The sequence below is a fragment of the Marmota flaviventris genome, chromosome 10 (genome assembly GCF_047511675.1).
Source record: "Marmota flaviventris isolate mMarFla1 chromosome 10, mMarFla1.hap1, whole genome shotgun sequence".
Lineage (NCBI taxonomy): Eukaryota > Metazoa > Chordata > Mammalia > Rodentia > Sciuridae > Marmota > Marmota flaviventris.
Window position 1 is genome coordinate 79,317,245 of NC_092507.1, and position 24,256 is coordinate 79,341,500.

Below are 24,256 nucleotides of genomic sequence, written 5' to 3' on the forward strand. Positions count from 1 at the left end.
ATAATAAAGGCAAACTTATATCAATTCTATCCAAATGCATATTTTCCATGTATGTTTCAATAATTTTTAATGCCTTTCTTGCTTCAGGCGTTAACATGCGGGGTGAATTTGGATCTGATGGACCTTTTAGGATATCAAATAAAGGTCCCAACTCTCCTGTTGGTATGCCTAGATAAGGCCTTATCCAATTTATGTCTCCTAATAACTTTTGAAAGTCGTTAAGTGATTTGAGTTGATCTACTCGTATTTTAATTTTTGGCGGATGGACCATGGTTGAGGATAATAGAACTCCTAAATAATTAATTGGAAAATTTAATTGTACTTTATCTATTGCTATCTCTAGATTATGATTTTTAATAAATTTGTAAGTGTGGCATAACATTCTAGCAATGTGTTTTTATCTTTGTGTGCTAACAATACATCATCCATATAGTGAAATATTTGTAATTCAGGATTTTGATTTCTAGGTGGCTGGATTGCTTTGTTAACATAAATTTGACACATAGTTGGGCTGTTAGCCATCCCTTGAGGGAGTACTTTCCATTCATATCTCTGATCAGGACCTTCATGATTCAGTGCAGGGATAGTAAATGCAGAACGTGGACTATCCTCAGGATGAATTGGAATTGAAAAAAAACAATCTTTAATATCTATAGCTAAAACATGCCAGGTTATTGGCAAAGCAGACAATTGAGGAATCCCCGATTGAGCAGGTCCCATAATAACCATCTCATTATTAATGGCTCTTAAATCTTGCAATAATCTCCATTTACCAGGATTCTTTTTAATGACAAAAATGGGAGTATTATAGGGAGATACGGAAAGTTGTATATGTCCCTCCGCTAATTGTTGTTTGACCAGGTCATGGGCTGCTTGTATCTTTTCTTTAGTCAGGGGCCACTGAGGAACCTATACTGGTCTATCTGATTTCCAAGTAATTTTTATTGCCTCAGTGACCCCTTCTGAAAACCCAGTCCATGTCTATTTATTCCTTGATCTATTTGAATTGGTGCTGCTATACCTTGTTCTCCTAATCTTTTTTCTTTCCTGAAACCTTGTCTAGCCCTAATAGTGGGCGCATTTGGATTGATGTTATTTGTTAATGTCAAACCTAATTGCTCTAGGACATCTCGTCCCCATAAATTTATAGGAAGATGATCCAATACATAGGGCTGTATAGTTCCTTCACATCCTTCAGGATCCTTCCAATCTAATACCATTGCACTTCTATGGGGATTAGTTGCCACTCCTAGGCCTCGAAGCGTTTGAGTGGCTTGTTGTAACGGCCAATATTTTGGCCATTCTTGACGAGATATGATGCTAAGGTCTGCACCTGTATCCAGTAGCCCATTAAATTCATGTCCTTGAATATTTAGTTTTAGCATTGGGCAAGAATCTAAATTTAAAGACAGCATACCCCAATCTACACCTATGGAGCCTAATCCCCTGGAACCTCTTTCTATACTACTACTGGAAAATTTATCATGTAGGCTGGGTATTATTAATAACTGTGCTATTCTATCTCCTAGTGAAATTACTGATATACCCTTTGGAGAACTGGCTATAATTTTTATTTCACCTTCATAATCGAGATCAATTACCCCGGGACTTATCATAAGTCTTTTAGAGTAGAAGAACTGCGTCCTAACAATAAGCCTACTGTTTGTTGGGGAAGAGGTCCTTTTACTCCTGTGGGAATGATTTGAACTCCCATCTCTGGAGTTAGTACTGCTCTGGCGGAGGTGCAGATGTCCAGCCCTGCGCTCCTTCTGGTTCGTCTGATGAGAGATCTGATGGATAATGTGTCCTGGGCACTACCATGATGGTGTTGCTGGGTTCCTCCATGGTGTTTCTGGGTTCCTCCAGTGCCCCGTATATTTGTGGTCGTGGGCCCCAGAGCATTGGGCCCCCCTGTCCGTTTTTTGGCAATGGAGCCCGATGCCTTTCTCCATGATATTGTGGGTAAACACCTGGTCCTTGTCCGTTTTTTGATAATGGAGTACCCTCTATGGTGGTTTGAGAACAGCATTCATTAGCCCAATGTCTCCCTCTACGGCATCGTGGGCAAATACCCACTATTCTACTCCTTTGATACCTAGCTTTGTTAAACCCTCCTCCTATGGGGCAATTCCTTTTAGAATGTCCTGTTTGTTCACAATTGTAGCATGTTTTTGGCCTGGCATCTAAAGCCTGTTGTACTGCAGCTGCCAAGACTTTCCCTTGTTCATTAATGTCTCTACATAATTTAATATATGTGTTTAAATCTCCATGTTTCCATGGTCTAATGACCTCTCTGCACCAATGATTTGCTTGCTCATAAGCCAGTTGTTTAATTAATGGCATTGCTTGTTCTGTATCCCCAAAAACTCTGGTAGCTGTTTGAATAAGCCTATCTACAAATTCAGCGTAAAGTTCATTAGCTCCCTGTATTACCTTAGATAATTGACCTTGTAAATCTCCATGTCCTTGTAAAGTTTTCCATGCCCTAACTGCATCTGCAGCAATTTGTGCATATATAGCAGGATCATATTCAATTTGTTGCCGTTGATCCTCATAAGGTCCTCTTCCTAACAACATATCTAGATTTCTTTGAGGGTAACTGGCTGCTGCATTTCGCCTAGCCGTCTCCATGCAAAATTCCTCATTGGCCACCTTCCATAACAAATATTGTCCTCCATTTAGCACAGATTTACACATGCTAGCCCAATCTGCTGGCGTCATATCCAAGTTGGTAATGGATTCGACCATGCTTATAGTGAAGGGTGCTTGAGGTCCATAGGTTGTTACAGCCTTCTTTAACTGCTTCACTGTTTTGAAATCTAAAGCATGGTGAATTTGCTGCCCTCCTGCCTGCTCAAGTACAGGGCATGCTAATCTTTGAGGTCCTGTCTCAGGATCCCATCTATCAACTATGGGGGTTGAGGGCCACTCAGCTGTCTCCATAGGTGGAGCTGTTGGTTGAATTATGCCCTCTGGTGATAGAACAGTGTTAGTAGCAGCCTCCTGTTGTAGCTTTTTCCCTAATAGCTGTTTCTCCTCTAAGCTTTCTTCCTTTAAATTTTCTTCCTCTGTCTGACTAGCTCGAGAGACCTTCTCTTTTGCTTTATCTAAAATGTTTTTCTCCATGGTCTGAACCTCTAACAATTTACTTAACACTCTTTCAGTTTGTTTTTTACTAATTTCTAATCTATTATAAAGATAACGCAACCCAATAACACAAAACAAAACCGAAACAGAATGAAACAAAAACAGAACAAAAAATCGTTGTATCAATTTTCCTGTTTTCTTGACATGTGCATTTGTGGTCTATTTCTATCTCTTCCTCAGGGGCGAACAACTTCAAACCTTGAGCCAACCATTTTTCCCAGTTTGCCTGAGAAAGTTCTAGGGATAGGCAGCTTGAAACAAAACAAAACAAATCAAAACAAGAACACATTGTTTTTTTAAAATGGTTAACCATTCTCTCGCCTTTCCTTAGGGGCGAGCAATTTCACTTACCCCCAAGCTTCAGGTGTTCCCTGCACGGGCCGCCAAATGCCGCAGTCTGGCTGGGCACAAATCACGAGCCACTGAAGCAGGAACAAACTTTATTTTTGAACTCCACCAGCAACTCCTCCCAAACGCCACATGGCTCGTCCAGGAACCACCCACCGGAAATATCTCCTCTGGAAATCCCTCCTCCTGCACTTCCCCAACCAATGGGAACTCTCAGGGAATCCCCGGGAATCCCCACGAGAACTCCAAAGTAGCACGAGAACTCAAAAGTAGCAGCCAAGGCGGATAGTAATGCCTCGCCTGTCAACCAATACTGTTGGCAAAATGCCAGGGGCCATACCAACTCAGTTGTGGCTCTCAGCAGCTTACAGTAATGTACTATGTTAAGTGAATAAGAAAAATCTATTACTAATGTAGAGATAAGATCAGAGTCTGTAAACTCAAGCAATTGTAAGAAAATGCCACACTGATAAGACCTAAAATCATTTTGATCATGTTTCATTCTTGAAATAATGTCACAAAAGTCGTTTTGATGTAATATATAGTTAGTTCCTCTCACCACCCCCATATCAATCCATCACCAATCTGTGCCAGCCCCATCTGCAAAGTAGAACCTCTTCTCACCACTGTGACCGCTACTACAAGTCACCATCATCTTTTGCCTGGGTGACTGTAATGGCCATCTTCTCATTTTCCAAGTTTATACTCTTGCCTACTATAGAAAAGCCAAAGAGAATTTTAAAAAGAAAATCACATCTCCATCATACTTAAAATCCTGTGATAATTTCACATTGTCATTAGAACGAAACTGAAGTTTTTTTCCAAAGCCTTTAAGACCTGGATGGCTTTCTAGCCTCATCTCCTACACTCTCCCCTTGTTCACTGCACTCACACTCAGTAGCCTGTATTATAGCCCTCATTTAATGCCAAATGCATTTCATCCTCAGGATTTGCTGTTGTTTCCTATGTTTGTAATGTTCTTCCCACAGATCTCCTCCATGACTGACACCTTTACTTCATACGCTTCTCAGAGTTGTCAGTGCATATGTTATCTCCTTAGGTACCCTCACCATCCTGTCCAAAATATTCTGCCCACTTACCACACACCTTCCATGGCATCATTCTATATATCATTACTCTGTTCTATTTCCTCATAGAATGTGCTGTAATTTGAAAATATTTATTTGTCCACATTTTTGGGGGTCCCTTCTCACGACAAAGAACAGGACTCATTCATGTGTTTTACTCATACTTGTATCCCCAGAATCTGGCATATAGAGATATTCAACAATTATTAAATAAGTAAAAAATCGAATGGATAAATGAGTGGGAAGACACAAAAGGCAGTTTGTAACAATACGTAATGTCATCTAAGCTGTGACAGAGATAACCAGCCAAGGAAATGGAACATGAAGATAAATAGCTAGTTGCTGGATACTTTTTATATACCTTGATCTCAGGTAAGATTACATTTTTATCATCCAGATCTTGAATAATTAGTTAAGCACCTTTTATATAAGAAATCTCATTTTTAAATATATAATGCAACCAAGTTTTATAAATATTTACAACATTGGAGTATTTTATTTTATTTTTTATTTTTTTTTAACATGTCCAAATAATCCTTATTCCTTTTTTAATAGCCTCTTACACTTTGTTGCCAGATGCCTTCAGAGCAGGTGCTTTCTGGGCTGGAGCTTTCTGACTCTTCTGAGCTTTTGGAGGCGGTGCTGCCTTCTGGCCTGAGGCTTTCTGGGAAGGAGTCTTTTGGGCCGGAGCCTTCTTGCCTGCTGGAGTTACCTTTTTTGCTGGAATTTTAGCTTTAGCAGCAGCTGCTGCTGTTGCTGCAGCTGCAACTGCAGCCTTAGCAACAGGTGTCTTTTGGGGAGAAGCTTTCAGGATAGCTGCCCTCTGAAGCTTCTTAACTTCATTCTTGATTATTCTGTTCCTCATTTTCTTCACCTTCATTACTTTATAATGATCAAAATCAGTCATCTTGGCTTTCCTTTTTCTGGCTTCAATCTTCTTGGCCCATCTTGTGGCTGCCCATTTTGTATTGCTATCTGCCTTCTGCCAGGCTTGCCGAACATACTTCTGGCAAGCACTGTGAGGAAACTTGAGGATGAAATCAATGAGCTGCATACATTTGAAAGGCATGGCCTGTCTCCTTACCTCAGTGCAAGGTCCATCAACCAAAGCCCTGTTCTGATCAATAACATCTACAGTTGCAACCAGCTTTCCAGCATAAGGCCCAAAGGAGACGTAGGCCATTCGGCCAACCTCCACAAAATGCCTGAAAACCATGTTGGAGGCATAGGACGAGAAAGGAGTATTTTATTTTAATCCAACTTAAAATTACAATGTCTATTAAAAATGTCCAAATAAACAACTCACGTCACAAAGATATATCAATTTTTGGCCTTTATGTTTTTAAGACATTGTAAACTCAGTAAAATGAAGCAATGGCAAGAATATCTGCTATAAATCTGTTGTGTAACTTGGTATAAGATAAAACTACTAAATGTGAGTTTACCTAAGTAGAGCTCAAAAAAAGCAGCCAGTGGTTCCCAGAAAAAAATTCAACTATATAAACAAGTGAGCAAGCAAAGACAAAGAGAACATTGGGACTGGTCCATGGAAAAGGTTAGGAGTGAAAATTTTCCATTAAGCCTGTGGTTCTCAGATGACAGTGGAGCTTGTATAATTTACATAAAGAACGTTCTAAAAAATAAATCATAGTTCATTTTGATACAATGTTATTTAAGTGTGGCTTATAATACAATTGACCATGACATCTCTATTTTCCCCGCCTTTGGGCAGTACTGGTGATGGAACCCAGGGCCTTGCACATGCTAGGCAAGTACTCTACCACTGAGTCAAACCATCAGCTCTGGATGATATTCCTAAACCTAAGAATCAATATTAAATAGAATAATCATATGTCATATAAACTCTCAGTTCAATAACCTCTTCCTTTAAATAAAACATTTAACACTTTTCCTAATAATTCCAACTTCTTCTTAAATTAACTAAAATATATATTCCTTAATTCCTGTCCTGCCTTTTGTACCTTTCCTTGACATACAAGAAATCTCATTTTCTACTTCTTTCCATTTCCCAGCTTGTGTTTCCTCCAAATTCAAACTCACTTGTCATTTTTCACCTTCTTTTTAAACATACAAAGCATTCTTCACAAAAACCGTAACAAATGTATAGTTAGAACTATCTGTATCTTTGAAATGCTATGTTGTTAAATGATGTTTTAGACTTTGCTAATGGCAGAACAATTACATTCATAATTTTGTGAAATACTCTGAGCTACCTGAAAATTAATAGGTAAACTTTAATTATATTATCAAAATGCATGGTGTATAATGATCTTTATATCTTCCTTTGTTTTTTAGTCAGGTTTATTGAGTCATCATTTGTGTACAGTAAAATTTACCCCTTTTAAAAAGACATACTTCTGTGAATTTTGACAAAGGTTTATATAATCCCACTGTAACCAAGATACAGAACATTGCTGGGCACAGTGGCACATGCATGCCTGTAATCCCAGCAACTCAGAAGCCTGAGGAAGGAGGATTGTTAGTTAGAGGCCAGCCTCAATAGCTTAGCAAGACCCTTAGCAATTTAGCAAGAACTTGTCTCAAAAAATAAAAAGGATAGGTGATGTGGCTCAATGGTAAGGAACCCCTGGGTTCAATTTCCATTACCAAAAAAAAAAAAAAAAAGATACAGAACATTTCTGTCATTCCAAAGTTTCGCTATCCTTCTTTATAATTAATCACCTTCCCCCTATCCCTGATTTGTTTTCTGCCCCTACAGTTTGGCCTTTTGATAATGCTTTTGAAATTCATTTGTGTTGTTACATGCTTCAGCTGTCCATTCCTTTTTGTTCCTGTGTAGTAGCATATTATATGACTACTGTAATTTGTTTATTCCTTTATATTTTTTATACTGAGTTTTGAGGAATTATATCTAGACATATGGTTTCTTTATAGAAGACACTGGGGTTTAATAAATGAATATTTATTGAGCCTTCACTGGGTGCCTGTGGGTTCTAAGGGTGAATAAGATGTGATGGGAAAATAACAGCAGGTGGGAGAACAGAGTGTATGACCTTTTTGTTGTTTGTTTTTATAAATTGTAGAAAGAAAGTTTTAGACTGAAAACTCCTTGAAACATAAACACATATAATACTTCTGTCTTATTTTTTAATTCTCTTAACACGCTATCATGTGTGTTCAACTTTATTGATTATAATATTTAGAACTAAAATTTTAATGCAGTAATTAATAATTCAAGTCTTAGACCCAGAGTAACATGGATTTCATATTTATGTTAACTGCTTCTTAGTGTTGTAGATATTTGTAGTCTTGCCTTTGCAATACAGCAATTTGTATTCTGTGAAATGCTACTTCAGACTGTATGATCCCACAGAAGCTGCCATCCTTTAGGCACTGACTTCTTGAATCCTGGACCCTCTTGTTTTTCTATTTAGTTTCTTCTGTCTCTCCTCACCAATGAAGGGTCTGGTGATTAAATTTTCTGGTGAAAATTTAATCACCAGACCCTTCATTGTCCATTTTATGATTGATTGAGTTATTTATTTTACTAATAACTAAATTTTTATTAACAAATGTAGTAGTGGTGTTCAATGTGATATTCCATACATTTATACAACTTGCACTGAACAAATCTAACCACCCTTTTCCTACCCATCCCATCTCCTACACACTTCCCATAGTAATCACTAAATCACTACTTTACTTTCTGTTCAGCTTTTTTTTTTTTAATATTTCTAAAAATGAGAGAGAATATTTGATGTTTGTCTTCATGTCTCGGGCTTATTTTACTTAATATAATGTCCACCCATTTTGCTGCAAATGACAGGATTTCATTCTTCTTTATGGCTGAGTAATACTCCATTGGGTATATATGTCAATTTTCGTTTTTCATTCATCTGTTGATGGGCACCTTGTCTGATTCCATATCTTAACCTTTGTGAACAGAGCTACAATAAATATGGGCAGTTATCTTTTGGATAGGCTGATTTCATTTCTATTGGATAAAAAACCAGAAGTGGGATAGTGCCTTTCATATTGTAGGTCCATTGTTAGTCTTTTGAGGAACCTTGTTTTCCCTGTTAAAGATGTTATGCCCAGGCTCCTGTTGCTTTGTTGCTTCTTTTCAGTGTTGTAACATTTTTTCAGTGAGCAACAACCACATCTTTATCTTATTTTTTTCCCCTTATTTTCACACCTAACCTCTTACATTATGCCCCCTAGTGAACCACATTTCCCAATGTTCATATACTTGTACAGTATGTGCAGTATCTTTTTTTTAAGTCTGGGCTAGGCCTGAGATTTGCTTCAGCCAGTACCATGTACCACAAGTGACGCAGGCCATTCTAGGTCACAACTTTAAGGAGGCCTCACAGGTTACATTTTTCTTTTTTTTTTTCTTTAATTTTTATTGTTGGTTGTTCAAAACATTACATAGTTCTTGACATATCATATTTCACACTTTGATTCAAGTGGGTTATGAACTCACATTTTTACCCCGTATACAGATTGCAGCATCACATCGGTTACACATCCACTGTTTTACATATTGCTATACTAGTGTCTGTTGTATTCTGCTGCCTTTCCTATCCTCTACTATCCCCAATCCCCTCCCCTCCCATCTTCTCTTTCTACCCCATCTACTGTAATTCATTTCTCCCCCTTGTTTTTTTTTTTCTTCTCCCCTTTCCCCTCACTTCCTCTTGTATGTAATTTTGTATAACCATGAGGGTCTCCTTCCATTTCCATGCAATTTCCCTTCTCTTTCCTTTGCCCTCCCACCTCTCACCCCTGTTTAATGTTAATCTTCTTCTCATGCTCTTCCTCCCAACTCTGTTCTTAGTTACTCTCCTTATATCAAAGAAAACATTTGGCATTCGTTTTTTAGGGATTGACTAGCTTCACTTAGCATAATCTGCTCTAATGCCATCCATTTCCCTGCAAATTCTATGATTTTGTCATTTTTTAATGCAGAGTAATACTCCATTGTGTATAAATGCCACATTTTTTTATCCATTCATCTATTGAAGGGCATCTAGGATGGTTCCACAGTCTTGCTATTGTGAATTGTGCTGCTATGAACATCAATGTAGCAGTGTCCCTGTAGCATGCTCTTTTTAGGTCTTTAGGGAATAGACCGAGAAGGGGAATAGCTGGGTCAAATGGTGGTTCCATTCCCAGCTTTCCAAGAAATCTCCATACTGCTTTCCAAATTGGCTGCACCAATTTGCAGTCCCACCAGCAATGTACAAGTGTACCCTTTTCCCCACATCCTCGCCAGCACTTGTTGTTTGACTTCATAATGGCTGCCAATCTTACTGGAGTGAGATGGTATCTTAGGGTGGTTTTGATTTGCATTTCTCTGACTGCTAGAGATGGTGAGCATTTTTTCATGTACTTATTGATTGATTGTATGTCCTCCTCTGAGAAGTGTCTGTTCAGGTCCTTGGCCCATTTGTTGATTGGGTTATTTGTTTTCTTATTGTTTAATTTTTTGAGTACTTTGTATACTCTGGATACTACGGCTCTATCTGAAGTGTGAGGAGTAAAGACTTGTTCCTAGGATGTAGGCTCCCTATTTACCTCTCTTATTGTTTCTTTTGCTGAGAAAAAAACGTTTTAGTTTGAGTAAGTCCCATTTGTTGATTCTAGTTATTAACTCTTGTGCTATGGGTGTCCTATTGAGGAATTTGGAGCCCGACCCCACAGTATGTAGATCGTAGCCAACTTTTTCTTGTATCAGTCGCCGTGTCTCTGATTTGATATCTATTTTGAATTAACTTTTGTGCATGGCGAGAGAAAGGGATTCAGTTTCATTTTGTTGCATATGGATTTCCAGTTTTCCCAGCACCATTTGTTGAAGATGCTATCCTTCCTCCATTTCATGCTTTTAGCCCCTTTATCAAATATAAGATAGTTGTAGTTTTGTGGATTGGTTTCTGTGTCCTCTATTCTGTACCATTGGTCCACCCGCCTGTTTTGGTATCAGTACCATGCTGTTTTTGTTACTATTGCTCTGTAGTATAGTTTGAGGTCTGGTATCGCTATACCGCCTGATTCACACTTCCTGCTTAGAGTTGTTTTTCCTATTCTGGGTCTTTTATTTTTCCATATGAATTTCATGATTGCTTTCTCTATTTCTATAAGAAATGCCGTTGGGATTTTGATTGGCATTGCATTAAACCTATAGAGAACTTTTGGTAATATCACCATTTTGATGATGTTAGTTCTGCCTATCCATGAACAGGGTATATTTTTCCATCTTCTAAGATCTTCTACAATTGTTCTCTTTAGGGTTCTGTAGTTTTCATTGTATAAGTCTTTCACCTCTTTTGTTAGGTTGATTCCCAAGTATTTTATTTTTTTTGAGGATATTGTGAATGGAGTGGTTGTCCTCATTTCCATTTCAGAGGATTTGTCGCTGATATACAGGAATGCCTTTGATTTATGCGTGTTGATTTTATATCCTGCCACTTTGCTGAATTCATTTATTAGCTCTAATAGTTTCTTTGTAGACCCTTTTGGGTCTGCTAGGTATAGAATCATGTCACCTGCAAATAGTGATAATTTAAGTTCTTCTTTTCCTATTTTTATACCTTTAATTTCTTTCGTCTGTCTAATTGCTCTGGCCAGTGTTTCGAGAACTATGTTGAACAGAAGTGGTGAGAGAGGGCATCCCTGTCTTGTTCCAGATTTTAGAGGGAATGCCTTCAATTTTTCTCCATTCAGAATGATGCTAGCCTGAGGCTTAGCATAGATTGCTTTTACAATATTGAGGTATGTTCCTGTTATCCCTAGTTTTTCTAGAGTTTTGAACATAAAGGGATGCTGTACTTTGTTGAATGCTTTTTCCGCATCTATCGAGATGATCATATGGTTCTTATTTTTAAGTCTATTGATGTGGTGAATAACATTTATTGATTTCCGTATATTGAACCAGCCTTGCATCCCAGGGATGAATCCTACTTGATCATGGTGCACAATTTTTTTGATATGTTTTTGTATCCGATTTGCCAGAATTTTATTGAGGATTTTTACATCTAGGTTCATTAGAGATATTGGTCTGTAGTTTTCTTTCTTTGAAGTGTCTTTATCTGGTTTAGGTATCAGGGTGATGTTGGCCTCGTAGAATGAATTTGGAAGTTATCCCTCTTTTTCTATTTCCTGAAGTAGCTTGAAAAGTATTGGTATTAGTTCCTCTTTAAAGGTTTTGTAGAACTCTGCTGTATACCCATCCACTCCTGGGCTTTTCTTAGTTGGTAGTCTTTTGATGGTTTCTTCTATTTCCTCAATTGATATTGGTCTGTTTAGGTTGTCTATATCCTCCTGACTCAATCTGGGCAGATCATATGACTTAAGAAATTTATTGATGCCTTCACTATCTTCTATTTTATTGGAGTACAAGGATTCAAAATAATTTCTGATTATCTTCTGTATTTCTGAAGTGTCTGTTGTGATATTGCCTTTTTCATCCTGTATGCTAGTAATTTGAGTTCTCTCTCTTCTTCTCTTCGTTAGCATGGCTAAGGGTCTGTTGATTTTATTTATTTTTTCAAAGAACCAACTTTTAGTTTTATCAATTTTTTCAATTGTTTCTTTTGTTTTGATTTCATTAATTTCAGCTCTGATTTTAATTATTTCTTGCCTTCTACTTCTTTTGCTGTTGTTTTGCTCTTCTTTTTCTAGGATTTTGAGATGAAGTATGAGATCATTTATTTGTTGGTTTTTTCTTTTTTTAAGGAATGAACTCCAAGCAATGAATTTTCCTCTTAGAACTGCTTTCAATGTGTCCCATAGATTCCGATATGTTGTGTCTGTGTTTTCATTTATCTCTAAGAATTTTTTAATATCCTCCTTGATGTCTTCTATAACCCATTGATCATTCAGTAACCTATTGTTCATTCTCCAAGTGATGCATGATTTTTCCTTCCTTCTTTTATCGTTTATTTTCAGTTTCATTCCATTATGATCAGATAAGATGCATGGTATTATCTCTACCCCTTTATATTGTCTAAGAGTTGCCCTGTGACATAATATATGATCTATTTTTGAGAAGGATCCATGTGCTGCTGAGAAAAAAGTGTAACTGCTTGATGTTGGGTGGTATATTCTATATATGTCAATTAAGTCTACGTTATTAATTGTGTTATTGAGTTCTATAGTTTCCTTATTCAACTTTTGTTTGGAAGGTCTGTCCAGTGGCGAGAGAGGTGTGTTGAAGTCTCCCATGATTATTGTATGGTGGTCTATTAGACTCTTGAACTTGAGAAGAGTTTGTTTGATGAACATAGCTGCACCATTGTTTGGGGCATATATATTTATGATTGTTATGTCTTGTTGGTGTATGGTTCCCTTGAGCAGTATGTAGTGTCCCTCTTTATCCCTTTTGATTAACTTTGGCTTGAAATCTATTTTATTTGATATGAGTATGGACACTCCTGCTTGTTTCCGAAGTCCATATGAGTGATATGATTTTTCCCAACCTTTCACCTTCAGTCTATGTATGTCTTTTCCTATCAAATGTGTCTCCTGTAGGCAGCATATTGTTGGGTCATGTTTTGTGATCCATTCTACTAGCCTGTGTCTCTTAATTGGTGAGTTTAAGCCATTAACATTTAGGGTTATTATTGAGATATGGGTTGTTCTTCCAACCATATTTGTTTATTTATGTTACTAAACATGGTTTGTTTTCCTCTTTGATTTTTTTCCCCTTTACTGTACTACCTCCCACTGTTGGTTTTCATTGTTATTTTCCATTTCCTCTTCCTGTAATGTTTTACCGAGGATTTTTTGGAGAGATGGTTTTCTAGCTGCAAATTCTTTTAACTTTTGTTTATCGTGGAAGGTTTTAATTTCATCTTCCATCCTGTAGCTTAATTTCGCTGGATACACAATTCTTGGTTGGAACCCATTTTCTTTCAGTGTTTGAAATATGTTATTCCAGGATCTTCTAGCTTTCAGAGTCTGTGTTGAAAGATCAGCTGTTATCCTGATTGGTTTACCCCTAAATGTAATCTGCTTCCTTTCTCTTGTAGCTTTTAAAATTCTCTCCTTATTCTGTATGATGGGCATCTTCATTATAATGTGTCTAGGTGTGGATCTCTTATGATTTTGCACATTCGGCGTCCTGTAGGCTTCTAGGATTTGGGATTCTGTCTCATTCTTCAAGTCTGGGAAGTTTTCTCGTATTATTTCATTGAATAGATTGCTCATTCCTATGGTTTTGACCTCTATACCTTCCTGTATCCCAATGACTCTTAAGTTTGGTCTCTTTATGTTATCCCATATTTCTTGGATGTTCTGCTCATGGTTTCTTAACAGTCTTGCTGAGCTGTCTATGTTCTTTTCAAGTTGAAATACTTTGTCTTCATTGTCTGATGTTCTATCTTCTAAGTGTTCTACTCTGCTGGTAGTATTCTCCATTGAGTTTTTAAGTTGGTTTATTGCTTCCTGCATTTCTAGGATTTCTGTTTGTTTGTTTTTTATAACCTCTATCTCCCTGTATAATTGATCTTTTGCTTCTTGGATTTGTTTGTGTAATTCATTGTCGAAGTGATCTTTCATTGTCTGATTTTGCTGTCTAATGTCTTCCTTGAGACTCCAGATCATCTGAAGCATGTATATCCTGAATGCTTTATCTGACATTCCATCTGCTGCAGATATTACCTCTTCTAACGTTGAGTTGACCTGCATTGCTTGTGGTCCTTCCTTTCCTTGTCTTTTCATACTGTTCACGTTTCTTTCTGCTTGGTGAAACTGTTGTGTTATTGAATTTTCCCCCTATATATATTTATATTGCTCTTGTATAGTTGCACAGTCTCCCTCGCAGGCGCGGGTGGCGGCTCTGCCCCTCTGTGGGCCGCTGGGCCTGTTCTGTCTGTCGGTTGCAGGTCTGTCTACCTTGCAGGCGCTGGTGGCGCCTCTGCCCCTCCCCCAACCGGGGCGATGTATCTACCACGCTGGCGGGCTTCTGGGTCTGTTCTGCCGGTGGGTTCCAAGTCCGCCTACCTTGCAGGCGCGGGGGGCAGCTCTGCCCCTCCACGGGTTGCTGGGCCTGTTCTGCCAGTGGATCGCAGGTCCACCTACCTTGTAGACGCGCGGCGGCTCTGCCCCTCCCCCAACCGGGGCGATGTATCTACCACGCTGGCGGGCTTCTGGGCATGTGCTGCCGGTGGGTCGCAGGTCCGCCTACCTTGCAGGCGTGGTTGGCGGCTCTGCCCCTCCGCAGGCCGCTGGGCCTGTTCTGTTGGTGGTCACAGTTCCGCCTACCTTGCAGGCGTGGTGGGGGGCGGCTCTGCCACTCCGCGGCCGCTGGGCCTGTGCTGTTGGTGGTCGCAGGTCCGCCTACCTTGCAGGCGCGTGAGGCGGCTCTTCCCCTCCGCGGGTTTCTGGGCCTGTCCTGCTGGTGGGTCGCAGGTCCACCTACCTTGGAGGTGCGGGGGGGGGCGGCTCTGCCCCTAGGCAGACCGCTGGGCCTTTTCTGCCGGTGGGTTGCAGGTCCGCCTACCTTGCAGGCGCGTGGGGCGGCTCTGCCCCTCCGTGGGTTCCTGGGCCTGTGCTGCCGGTGGGTCGCAGGTCCACCTACCTTGCAGGCACGGGGGGCGGGGGGCGGCTCTGCCCCTCCGTGGGTTTCTGGGCCGGTGGGTCGCAGGTCCGCCTACCTTGCAGGCGCGGGGGGCACGGCTCTACCCCTCCACAGGCCACTGCCAGTGGGTTGCAGGTCCGCCTATCTTGCAGGTGCGGTTGGTGGCTTTGCCCCTCCGCGGGTTGCTGGGCCTGTTCTCACATTTTTGTTATTGGAAGCCTTGCACCACCATGTAAGAAGTCTGACTACTCTGCTGCCGCAACCACAAGAGCTGTATGTAAGTGGTAGGGAAAGCGGAAGAGGCCCTGAAACTACATGTGGAGAGGGAAATACCCAACTACACTGTCCCAATGTTCTAGCTAAATCCAGCCTAGATTATAGAATCATGAACAAATTAATGAGTTAACTGATTAGGTAAGGAAGAAACAATTGAATGGTCCCACCCAGAATACTATTGCTAACCCCTTCTTCTTGCTTTCAAATAGTATTTCTCAAAGTCTGGCCTGAAGACCATCTGTATCAGGATGACTTGGCATGTTTATTTAAAAGGGAAAATTCTAATCCAAGCCCAGAATCTCTGGAATAAGTCAAGGGAATCAGCATCTTTCATGAAACTTTCCCAGTTGATACATAGGCCTGATAAAATTTAAGAACTTCTTTAAGGGCTCTTTCCTGTCTGCTTTTACTCTGTTCTCAGGAGTTCAAACTCCTGCTGTTGCTCACAGGCTGACCCAAAATTCTAGATCAAAACTTTCTCAGTGACAAATGTGGTGGTGCATGCATGTAATCCAGAGACTTGGGAGGCTAAGGCAGGATAATGGCAAGTTCAAGGCCAGTTTGAACAACAATGACATACTGTCTCAAAATTTAAAAAAAAAAAAGAAGAAGAAAAGAAAAAAGAAAGAAAAGTGCTGGGAATGTTGTTCAGTGGTAAAGCACCCTGGGTTTAATCTTTGGTTCTAGAAAAAATAAACAATTTCTCATGGTTGGTGTTTTCCTCTCACATGCCCAACTCTGTTCTACATGGTTCACTCTTGATTCACCTTGTGATCCACCAAGGCAAAAACTGTAAAACTTAAGGTTTTGTCTCTTAGGTCCCAGAATGTCACTTCTGATTAATTCTGTTAAACTTCACTGACCTGAGTGAGGCAAATCTTTTGTATTTTCTATGATCTTTTGGGGAGGGGAATTAGACTTCATCTGTTGGTAAGTCATTTGCAGTCTGCTCCGGAAGGGGCACATTGGATAAGATCCACAAATGTGGATCTCTCTGAGGTATTGAGGTGCTTCTCTTGCCCCAGCTGAGTCAGCTCATGCTGAACACCTGGGGTTCCTGGCCATGCAAACTACTTCTGGTTTTCCTTTCTCAGGCACATCAATTATTCTCATCCTTAAATAAATAAATAAATAAAATAATGAGAAGAGCTTTAAAAACTAGATAATTAGGGTGGGGATCTGGCTTAGTGATAAAATGTTTACTAGAGAGGACTTGGGCTCAATCCCCAGTACTGCAAAAGGAAAAAAAAACTAGATAGAGTTGAAATATAAGAACAGAAAAATACCTTATGGCTTTGTCAATTAGCAGGTCATTCAGTGATATTAATTGTAGGGACCTGGTAAAGGAAAAAGCCAGATTTTACAATAGGTTGAAGAATGAATGGGAGATGAATATTAAAAATTTTTATCAAGATAAAATAGACTGAGCATGCTTGCAGGTGGAAGAGAAAGAACCAGTAAAGAAGGAAAAGTAACAAAATAATGTGTGTGTTGAAAATATGGCATGAGCCATAAGAGATGAGAATTGATTTTAAAATAAGGTCCTAGAGAAAGACAAAGGTACTCCAGTTTTCTACTACTACAGAAAAAAATTATACTAAAATTTACAACCATTTTATCAGAGTACATGATTTTTAGAGTCAGACCAATAGGAGGAGGGCTCACATGGGCCAAGTGTTCTGCCTACATATGATATCATGTGGAATTATTTTCTAGATCTGTTAGAAGATGAGTTAATCTGGACAGTCCAATATTGCTTCATTCACGTCTGATGTCTTGGTAGAAGTAATTGGAAGGTTGAGATTAGCTGAGAATGTCAACTAGAGCAACTGTAGGTGGCTTTTCCAGGGCAGTCTCAGAATGATTAGCTTTCTTACATAATGGTTCAGGCTTCCCGAGAGAATGTTCCAAAATGCCCTGAGAAGAAACTGTAAGACTTCTATGGCTTTGTCTCTTAGGTCCCAAAATGCAACTTTTGATTAATTCTATTGATCAAACAAGTCACTGATTCAAGGGGAGTAAATTAGACTCCATCTTTTGATAAAGGGAATATGAAAGAATTTAGTCATTTTTAATTGGCTACAGAAGGGCTGGATTGGATAAAATCATAGAAAATACAAAAGATTTGCCTCAGAAAATATATAAAAGATTTGCCTTTGGGCAGAGTGCTTGCTTCACAAATGTGAGGCACTGGGTTGAATCCTCACCACCACATAAAAATAAGTAAACAAAATAAAGATATTGTGTCCATATTTTTTTTTAAAAAAAAGAGATTTGCCTTAGCCAGATATGGTGGCACATACCTGTAATCTCAGTTTCTCAGGAGTCTGAGGCAGAAGGATTGCAAGTTTAAGGCCAGTCTCAGCAACTTAGCAAGTTGTCTCAAAACTTTAAAAATTTTAAAAAGGGACTGGGATATAGCTCAGTAGCAAAGCACCCCAGGATTCAATACACAGCAGTGTGCATGCGTGCACGCACACACACACGCATGCACACACACACACAGAAAGAAAGAAAGAAAAAGAAAACACAAAAATGAGAGGAAGAAAAAAAGACTTGCCTTAGACATGAAGAGGAACCATCTCTCCTATGCTTCTATGTTGGAGTACACAGAGCTCTGTCCTCAACACTTCTTCTCTCTATTCTGTCTCATTAGATTATCTTATTTGTCCCATTGCTTCAAAGACCTTTTTGTATCTTTATATGCCTTTCAAGTTTATATCTCTAGGTCCAACCTCCTGCTTGAACTTGAGGCTTCAAGGTCTAAAAATCATCTCAAATTTAACATGACCAAAACCAAGCTGTTGGATTTCTTTCCCACCCCAGTCTGTTTCCCCCCAGCCTTCTTCATCTTATAAATGGGATTAGTACATACCCAGTTGCTCAGGACACTTATCTAGGAGCCCTACTTGGCTCTTCTATTTTCTTTGCACAGCACGTTCAGTTCATCAATATCTGCTTCCAATTCATCAATAGGTCCCATTGGCTCCAGCTTTCAAAATATATCTTGACCCTGACTACTTCTTTCCATCTCTTTTCATCTAAGTCAGTACCATCAACATCCCTGCTGCACTCTTGATGTGTCACTGCCCTTCTTCCATCCATGTAGCAGCCAGAATAATCTTTCTAAATTATAAATCAAAAAATATAATTTCCCTGATTAAAATTCTCCAAAGACTGTCCATTGCAACATAACTAAACAGTTTTTTTCATCAGGGTCTACAAGGCCCTCCAAATTTTGTTCAGTCTGCCTGTCTGACCTTGTCTCCCTCTACCCTTACTCTTATTCATTGAGCTGCAACCACTCTGATCTCCTTTCTGTCCCATGTACACATCAAGCTTGTTCACATCTCCTATCCTCTCACCTATTGCTTATTCTGCTTAGAAAGCTTTGCTGGATCTTCATTGCTTTCTCCTTTTTATAATTTAGGTGGGGAAAAAAAGTACCCAGATGTCACTGTCTCAGGGAGACCTTCCCTGACAGATACAGCTGAAATAGTATCACAGCTCCCTGAGTCACCTTTATCAGAGTACCCTGTTAGAGCTTCTTCATAAAATGTATCAGTACTTGGGGCTGGGGTTGTGACTCAGCAGGAGAGCACATGCGAGGCACTAGGTTCCATCCTCAGCACTACATAAATACAAATAAATAAAATAAAGATATTGTGTCTAACTACAACTAAAAAATTTTTTAAAAAAATTATCAGTACTTGAAATTCTTGTTTGTTTGCAGTACTGGGGATCAAACCCAAGACCCTGTGCATGCTGGGCAGTGCTGCACCACTAAGCTACATCCCCAGCTGTTTTCTTTCTTTTTTTTTTTTAATTTTTTTATTAGTTGCTCAAAACATTACAGTGATCTTGACATATCATACATTTGGTTCAAATGGGTTACGTAATCTTAATCTTATTTTTCCACTTGTACAGATTGCAGGATCTCATTGGTTATACAGCCACGTTTATACATAGGGTCATACTAGTGTCTATTGTATTGTGCTGCCCTTCTATCCCCCCCTTCCCTCCCCTCCCCTCTTTCTACCCAATCTACTGTGACACGTTTCTCTCTCTTTTTTTCTTCCCCCTCACACCATCTTATATGTAATTTTGCATAACAATGAGGGTCTCCTACCATCTTCCGTGCAATTCCCCTTCTCTCTCCCATTCCCACGCACCTCTCGTCCCTATTTAATGGTAATCTTCTTCTCATGCTCTTCCAGCTGTTTTATTTCTGACAGGGCCTCACTAACTTGCTGCAGCTAGCCTTGAACCTGGATCCTTCTGCCTGAGCCTTTTGAGTAGCTGAGATTATAGGAGTGTGCCACTATGTACTTATTCATTTCTTTTTTATTTGTTTCTTTCCTGTTCTCTCTCACTAGGACATAAACTTCTTTGGGGGACTATTACTTTTTCCACAGTGGATTGTCCAGTACCTAGAACAATGTAGGCCACAAAATAGATACACAATAAAATTATGTTTAAATTTGCTATTTCTTTCTTCTGCAAGGAGTTTGAGAGAAAGTGTAGAGAGGAAGATACTCTTTTGTGATTTGGGCCATAAAGTGTATGGCAGATAGTGAAAAACAGGTAAAACAGAGATTTCTAGAAAAGTGAATTATTCTAGACTCTTCTCTCATTAGTCAAAAGTTGAGGTTTTCTTTTTCTTTTTGTTACCAGGAATTGAACTTGGGATGCTCTATCATTGAGCTACATCTCCAGCCCTTTTTATTGTTTCTTTTGACACAGGTTCTTTTTAAATTGCTGAGGCTGAATTCAAACTTGTAACTCTCCTGCCTCAGCCTCTTGAGTTGCTGGGATTACAGGCCAGCACCACCATATCTGGAAAAAGTTGTTTTAAAAATATCAGGGACTGGGGTAGTGGCTCAGCAGTAGAGCACTCACCTAGCATGGGTTCGATCCTCAGCACCACATAAAAAATAAATAAGTTAATTAAACATATTGTGTCCAATTACAAATAAAAATAAATATTTTTAAAAAATCAGAAGTCGAAGGGTTTGTTGTTTCAATTCTAATTAATGTTTCTTAAAAAGAAATTTTGCAAAAGAAAGAGAGAAAAAAAGGATGGATGGACATTTTACCAGCTGAGCACAGTGGTGCATGTCTATAATCCCAGCAACTCAGGAGGCTGAGGCAGGAAGATTGATAGCAACTTAGGAAGACCGTTATCTCAAATTTTTTTAAAAAGGGGGGTGGGTTGGAGGTATAGATCAGTGGCAGAGCACTTCTGGGTTCAATCCCCAGTATCAAAAAAAAAAAAAAAAAAAAAAAGGAAAGGAAAGAAAGAAGATAACTTTATGGAAAATTGAATTTTTACCCTTTGGTAAGAAATTTGGCTTTCAAAAATATTTTTATCAAATATTGTCAGTCTCAAATCTTTTACACCTTTGACCTGGAATTGACTTATTTTAATCCACTGTTTTTGTAACCCCCTTTTTAAATTTTGTTTTTAGTTGTTGTTAGACCTTTATTTTATTTATTTATATGCAGTACTGAGAATTGAACCCAGTGCCTTACACATGCCAGGCAAGTGCGCTACCACTGAGCCACAGCCACACCCCCATCCTCCTTTTCTTTAAAGGATCTGCTGTATCTGGCCCTGAAAATACAGGGTCAGATCTAGGAAAGCACAAATGTCAGTGCTTCCTTTCCTCGTTGCCCTCCATCATAGTTTTAACAAGTCCCTTCATGCATTCATATCCACACTTCTATCTCTGTTTTCTACCAATAAAGCCTCCGTGTTTTGCAAGCTTTAAATTCTTGCTTTTACAGCCATGTTTCTATCTCTTTCTCATCAGCAAAATCTACATGTTTTGCAAGATTTTTTTTTCTTTGGGTACTGGAGATTGAACCCAGAGGTGCTTTATCACTGAGCTACATTCCCAGCCTCTTTTGTTTTTAATTTATTTGGTGGGGGGTTTACTGGGGACTGAACCCAGGAGAACTTCACAACTAAGTTACATCCCCAGATTTTGTGTGTGTGTGTGTGTGTTACATTTTTTAGTCGTCAATGGACCTTTGTTTTATTTATTTATATGCGGTGCTGAGAATCAAACTCAGTGCCTTACACATGCTAGGCAAGCGCTCTATCACTGAGCCACAACCCCAGCCCCTTTATTGTATATTTTGAGACAGGTTCTCACAAAGTTGTTGAGGGCTCATTAAGTTGCTGAGTCTGGCCTTGAATTTGTGATCCTCCTGCCTCAGCCTCCCAAATCTCTGGGATTACAGGCATGTGCCACCAAATCCAGCTGTTTTGCAAGATTTAAATAGACATTTTATCTTATATATGATGGATGGTTATTTTCTACATTGAATAAAAATTTCTGCTGAAGGTTTATCTGGGCTTCAGAATTTATTTTCTTACTCATGTTTTTAATGGTGCTGAGAATCAAACCCATGCCTCACCCATGCCAAGCAAGTGCACTACTGCTAAGCCACAGCTCCAGCCCTTAAAATTACTTTTATAACACTTTTTTGATGAGTGATTTTTATTGGCTCACATATATCATTCCTCAGGAATGTTGCTGTGAACTAGACATGAATTCATGAAGGTGATGAAAAGAGTAAACAACTACTTCTTTACGGTGAAGACATTATTTTCCCATAGAGAAATGCATACATCTATGCATAGCAAAACAAGCCAGAGCAACTTGTTAGACATGCTTAACCAGTTCTAGTCTATTCCAAAAGTAGAAGGCAACATGTATGAGGCATTTTAAAGAGCCAAATACATTTCTACGTGATACGACATGTCAATAACTTCATGAGGGCTTTTGACTTGCCTTTTTGCAAAAACTTATATGCTGCTTACAAGTGTGGTAAAGAACCAGAATGATCATGGACATGCAACAATAACAAGTCAACACCCATAAAAATTCCTGTAGGGTTGTTGCACTTAGCCCAAAAAAGGGACTTCTCACTAAGAATTCACCACCACTCTAAGAAATTAACCTTTGCTCAAACTTCTTTTAGCTTATACCTGCACTGGAATCTTGATAGAGAGCTTCTTTTTAGAGTTGTCCACATTTGGTTAATCACATTTAGGGGAGGAATGAATACAATATTGCTTTGAATGTGTGCCTCTGATTATACTCTCTTCTTGACCAGCAATTGGGGGCTGGAAATTTCCCTGATCTATTTACTCACCTCCAAGCAGATCTGAATATAAATGATTCCTAGACTGTTTAATTTATTCTTATGAATCTCCAAAAATTCCACTGCTTGTGTTGAAATGCAACAATCACTACCTCATCCCACCATATGAAACCTTCAGTCGTATCTGGCCCTAAGCTCACACATTATGTTTGTTTAAAGGTACTAGGGATTGAAACCATGACACTCTACTACTGAGATAAATCTCCAGCTCTTTTTATTTTACATTTTGAGACACGGTCTCACTAAATTTCCCAGGCTGGCCTTGAATTTACAATCTTCCTGCCTCAGTCTCTGGAGTTGCTGGATTACAAACATGCACCTGGCTGGCCTGGTTTCTTTTAGAGAATACCAATTTCTGAGGTTTCTTCTATTTCCATAGGTCCCAAATGGCCATAATTAGCCTCCTGCCAAGGCTCCTGCTAGGACTCTGCATTAGTTCTTCCCCTGTTCCTGCTGGGATTCTCTCAAACGTTCACAAGAGGACTATGGTTGTAGCTCAGGGGTAGAACGCTTGCCTAGCATATATAAGGTTTGATGCTCAGTACCACATAAAAATAAATAAAGGTATTGTGTCCATCTACAACTAGTAATTAAAAAGTATCTTAAGAAATATAAATTGAAATTTTAAAAAAAGGGGCTGGGATTGTGGCTCAGTGGCAGAGCGATTGCCTCGCACATGTGAGGCACTGGGTTTGATCCTCAGCACCACATAAAAATGAATAAACGAAATAAAGATATTGCATCCATCTATAACTATAAAATAAAAATAAAACGTTTATGGGAGCCATGTTAATCCCATCACTCGGGACAGTGAGAAGAGGATTACAAGTTCAAAGCCAACTAAGGGAAAGCTCTACGCAACTTAGTGAGACCCTGTCTCAAAATTTTAAAAAGAACTGGGGATGTGGTTCAGTGACTAAGTGCCCACTGGGTTCAATCCCCTGTACAAAAAAAAAAAAAAAAAAAATTCATGGGAATGGGATAGGAATAGGGATTCCTACTCCATTCTTTTTAGTGATTATTACAGCTCCCTTAGCTAAACTACCTTTTAGGTTAATTCCGTTTAAACTTCCAAGAGACAGACTTTTTCTTTCAGCAACCCTGTTTTGTTTGTTGTTGTTGTTGTTGTTGTTTTGTTGTCACGAACTTAAGTTTCCTCAGAAACTAGGCCAGAGAAACATTAATCTGTGTCCTAACAATCAATTCCTCACATGCAGACAACTTATGTCCTATGACTAGCCATATTTCTTACTTTTCTGCTACTTTAATATGAATTTCTTGCCCTCCCAAACAGCTCCATCCACTTTCCCCCAAAATGGCCAGGAAATGTTTCTTTTCTCTTGTTTGATTAAGAAACATAATCATGGTAGTCAAAAAAATTGATCATCAATTCCAGATTCTTCCAAATTCTTGTACTGTTTCCTCCAGGAAGTTTTGAGACCCTCATACAAATAATACTATTCTAGATATTCTAGATCTCATACTTTCTAAAGTGGACTTTTATTTTTTTTATTTGTTCTAATTAGTTATACATGACAGTAGAAAGCATTTTTGACACATCATACATAAATGGAGTACATCTCATTCTTCTGATTGTACATGATGTAGAATTACACAGGTCATGTAAACATATATGCACATACGGTAATAATGTCTGATT

At 39.0% G+C, this 24,256-nt stretch overlaps 1 pseudogene; it reads right to left on the reverse strand.

The window, feature by feature from the left end:
• Nucleotides 1-5,142: 5,142 nt before the first annotated feature.
• On the reverse strand, nt 5,143-5,800 carry LOC114092572 (large ribosomal subunit protein eL14 pseudogene; annotated as a pseudogene).
• Between the last annotated feature and the right edge of the window lie 18,456 nt (nt 5,801-24,256).